The sequence below is a fragment of the Lipotes vexillifer genome, unplaced genomic scaffold (assembly GCF_000442215.2).
Source record: "Lipotes vexillifer unplaced genomic scaffold, Lipotes_vexillifer_v1.1 scaffold417, whole genome shotgun sequence".
NCBI lineage: Eukaryota > Metazoa > Chordata > Mammalia > Artiodactyla > Lipotidae > Lipotes > Lipotes vexillifer.
In genome coordinates this window covers 1,153,945-1,158,897 of record NW_006791294.1, presented here as the reverse complement: position 1 = coordinate 1,158,897, position 4,953 = coordinate 1,153,945, and positions in this window count along the sequence as shown.

Here is a 4,953-nt window from a genome sequence, read left to right as displayed (position 1 = left end):
CCAGCGCCCCTCTCTTCCCCTGCCGGTCCTTGGATCTGTCCTCCACCCAACACCCCTCTTCTCACCTTTAGGAACTGGAAATTCATGTTGCCACAGTTCTTCAGCCCTCTGTGAGTTGAGGTTTCAAGAATGGGAGCAACGCAGGAACAGGTCCCCAAGGGCCTCGTCGTGAGCTGTAAAGTGCTCCGAGCGTTTATTTAATTAACGGAAGGGGGATGGGGGGTACAATTCACAGCCAAAACGGGCTATCGCGATTGGAAGACACACCTGAAGGTCCTGGTTACTCCTCCCCTGCCCTCCTCCCCTTGGAAACTGTAAACTCGCCAATTGAAAAGGGTCTTCCCGGCCTTTTGACTGATCTTTACATCTGTTTATAACCAGCAGTAGGTAGAGCTCCTTCCATCACAAAACTATTTTAAATGTATTCTACGTCTTGCAGGCAGAGGACATTTTAAGTGTGTTCTGTCTCCACAGCCAGATCTATTAACATTTCCGTGAATTCTCCGCCCTCATTTCTGGCTTTGATCTGCCTCCAGGCACCTCGCAGGTTTCCAGGTCCAGCTAAAATTGAACCAGGGCCACTGAATTCCTTGGAGGAGAAGGAGGCGGGTGGGTTTGGGGTCTTCCTTAAGTGCCAGAGAGACTTGTTTACACCTTGGTTATCACATGCTCTTTGCCTGAAGGAAAGAGGCAAAGGACCTAGGTTACTTAAAAAAAGAAAGGAAACACACACACACACACACACACACACACACACACACACAGCTGAGAGCCCAGTAAAATGCAGTCTTAAGGAAGACTGTAAACACAAAAATAAATGCCATTCGTTGACTGTACCACAGGGGACCCACGGTGACCACCCAGGTCACCAGGAGGAGAAATTAGCTTTGTACAGAAGCTGCCCTTCAGTACCCGAGTCCTTGATAGTTTTCATACAGAACCTGCCCAGGCAACCAAACAGCTTCTTTGCCAGAGAAGTGAGCTGAAAACTTACTCAAGATTACGCTACATACGCTTTAGAAGAAAGAAAAAAAGAAATGGCAGGAAAACTGCACGTTTCAGCCCCACTTACTGGGAAACTCTCCCAGAGATTCTCTGTCCCCAGCAGTCTTCAAAGGTACAGTTTTTAAAAGGCACCAAGAAATTTCTATGACAGAACCATCCATGTAGTGAAATGTACATTTTTACATTTCTCAAAAACAAAAAGTGGTGTAAGCACAGCCACAACTCAGTGTAAAGTGGTTTAAACATTCACTCTTAGTCACTGATTTGGGGGAGGGGGAAGAATACACAACTACAGGGAAAATAGCTTAGTTGAAGGTGTACGGTAGGATTTTGATCATCAATACGGTTCTATTCTAAGATCAAAACATGCTATGCCTTTTGGTCACACTATAGGAGTAGTGAAAAGGACACAGGCCACATTTTGAGGTGTAGCTACACCCAGGCAATAGGATGGGACCGCGGCGGGGGGAGGGTATGGAGAGAAAGGTGATTTTTTTACTTCGTTATGGATGGGGTTTTGTTTTCATTTGTGGTGGGGAGGGGTTACAATTGATGTGTCTTGTGTTAATTATTTTTTAAAATGAACACACTAATCACTGTTAACATCCTGGTTTTATTTCAAAATTTAATCCAGAAAGGAAGATTTTGTTATTGTTGTTGCTGTTATGTTTCTGGTCTTCTTTTGTTGTTGCTGCTCTGATTGCATCTTACTTTTATAAATTTTTTTAAAAGGCAATGACCACTGTTAATGCCTAAATGTATTTATTTGATCTCAGAAACTGAAACATCTTGTACTGCCACAATACATAATTATGAAATATTGGCACCTGGACAAGGTGTCAGGCTCCCCAGCGTCTCTTTAGACAACTGCCACTAGTGGAGTCTGCAAGGAGGCTGGAGCAAGAGCCTGCAGGGGGAGAGCTCCCAGCCCCCAGGCAGCCACCTGTGTCCTTTCTCCTCTGCCCACTCTTTTATTTATTTTTTTAAATATTTATTTATTTATTTATTTATTTATTTAGGCTGCGCCGGGTCTTAGTTGCCGCACGCGGGATCTTCCTTGCCGCGTGCCGGATCTTTAGTTGTGGCATGCGGGATCTTTAGCTGTGGCATGTGAAATCTAGTTCCCTGACCAGGGATCGAACCTGGGCCCCCTGCATTGGGAATGTGGAGTCTTAGCCACTGGACCACCAGGGAACTCCCTGCCCACTCTTTTAAATTCTACAAGCCAGGCTGCAGTAGCTCCAGTTTACTGCTAGCATCTTCCTCACATGGCACACAAACGTTTTCTTCCCTGAACATGGTGCCAAGCTCCTGAGTTCTGCATGTAAGAACTCATTTCAGTGGGGCTGTCAGCCCCAAAACAACAACATTAAAAAAACCAAAATGGCACCATGGCAACCCAAGGATCCAGAGGGAAAACCTAGCCAGCAAAAATCAACACCAAATTAAAACCAGAACCTAAAAGGAAGAAATTATTCTTTATAGCCACTCTTAATATAAAATAAATATCAGTTTCCAAACTCTTTTTAAATACCAGGAACACCAACCAAAAAATCTTAATGACTAATACATAGTTTCAGGTGTTCATATATGAGACTCTGAAACTGTGTATAATGAATCAAATGCACATGTTCCAAAACCATAACTGCATAGCTTAAGGGATTCCTCTATCCCTCTTTGCAGTTCAGGTCACCCAAACTCTTTCTGTATTGAAAGGATACTCTTTAATCTTATCACAAATTGGCCTTTTTTTTTTTTTTTTTTTTTTTTATGGCGGTACGCGGGCCTCTCACTGTGGTGGCATCTCTTGCTGCGGAGCACAGGCTCCGGACACCCAGGCTCAGCGGCCATGGCTCACAGGCCCAGCCGCTCCGCGGCATGTGGGATCCTCCCGGACCGGGGCACGAACCCGTGTCCCCTGCATCAGCAGGCGGACTCGCAACCACTACGCCACCAGGGAAGACCCAAAAATTGGCCTTTTAAACAAGCAATTTACCCTGCTCAAAGCCACTCATTTAGACTTTTTTTTTTTAGACTTTTTAAAAAATTTTTTTATTGGACTGTAGTTGATTTACAGGGTTGTGTTAGTTTCAGGTGTACAACAAAGTGAAACAGTTATACATATACATATATCCCCTCTTTTTTAGATTTCCTTCCCATTTAGGTCACCGCAGATGATTGAGAAGAGTTCCCTGTGCTATAAAGTAGGTCTTTTTTAGGTATCTATTTTATATATAGTAGTGTGTTTATGTCAATCCCAATCTCCCAGTTTATACCTCCACACACCCCCCACACCCCCTGGTAACCACAGTTTGTTTTCTATGCTTTTTTTTAATATAAATTTATTTATTTTATTTTATATATTTATTTTTGGGGTTTTTTAATAAATATATTTTTTAAATAAAATATAAAAAAAAATAAAAGCCTGTCCTTTGAGCAGCAGTTGGTGTGCCTACATCCTTTACAGCCGGGGGGCCGGGCCCGCTAATAATATTTATCCAGCCCCCAAACTTGCACCATCCTTTCCCAATTAATGGAGGAAACAGTGCCATAGTCTCTTTCTTTCTCTTTAAGTAAACCTCTTGTTGGCTCCGGTGGAGGAGCTGGGGAGTCTGGGCCTATCTATTTATTTTTGGCTGCGTTGGGTCTTCATTGCTGCACTTGGGCTTTCTCTAGCTGCTGCGAGCCGGGGCTACTCTTCGTTGCAGTGTGCGGGCTTCTCATTGCGGTGGCTTCTCTTGTTGCGGAGCACGGGCTCTAGGCACATGGGCTTCAGTAGTTGTGGCGCACGGGCTTAGTTGCTCCGCGGCATGTGGGATCTTCCCGGACCAGGGATCGAACCCATGTGCCTTGCATTGGCAGGCGAATTCTTAACCACTGCACCACCGGGGAAGTCCTTCTATGTTTTGTTTTAAAGAAACAGTTTTTCATTCTTGTATACAAGGTTATAAAAATTCTATCGTTTATATGGATTTGGGGGTTAGGGGAAGAGGAGGCAAGGAAGTTTAAGTCGAACGTGATTTTTTTTAAAAAAGAATTTGATTGTTTCTTCCTATGTCCCCTCCCCCACCCAAAGGATTAGATTGTAAATCCATATTTCAATTATATTCAGGAAAATTCTGAGGCCCCCAACGAGGTGATGACCTGAAACCAAGACTTCCTCAGCCCCATCCTATCCAAACAAGCAAGTCACCCGTTTCTCCTTTTGGACCCACACCCTTAGGACAGGTCTGAATCTACAGGCTCCCCTCACCTGGACCACCAGCCTGCCCTTATGACTCCTGATGACTCCAAAAAGAAGGGCAAGTCAGTTACCTGCAAGGTCAGTAACAGGAGGGAAAGGACCAGGGCTGGAATTAGAGTGGGGCTGCAAAATTTCAGAGGACACCCCAAAACGCAGTAATCAAGACAATATTTTAATGCACTAGTTTTTTAAAATCAAAATGAACACACACAAAAACTCCCTGATGAACAAAATATCAAAATTTTAAATGAAGACAGGCTGCGGTTGTTTTATGACCCTGTGTTACTGTGCAGTGGAGAGTTATGTGCCATTAGCCCGCAGTCCCAAGCCCCTTGTGTCCCCTACCAGGTGGGCTGACACAAGTTGACAGTGGTGAGTGAACAGACTGAACAAGGAGGGGCTTGGGATAGAGCCGTGGTTTTTGATTGCAGAGCTTTTATTAACTTTTTCCGATTGGGAGGCTATTTGATGTGTATCCAGGGGTTCACGATGTCCTTGGCCGCAGGCTCCAGCGCTGCCTTACCTTGTCTGGTAGGGCACTAGGGGAGGTCAGTGCCCCACGGTACCGAACACTAGAAAACAGGGGGTCCAAATACCTTACATTTCCTATCGCATTTAGGACAGGTGGAAGGCTGATGGTGTCTGCATTTCCCAGAATGTGCCACACCCTCACCTCTTACTCCCTGATGAAGACTACAGGCTTG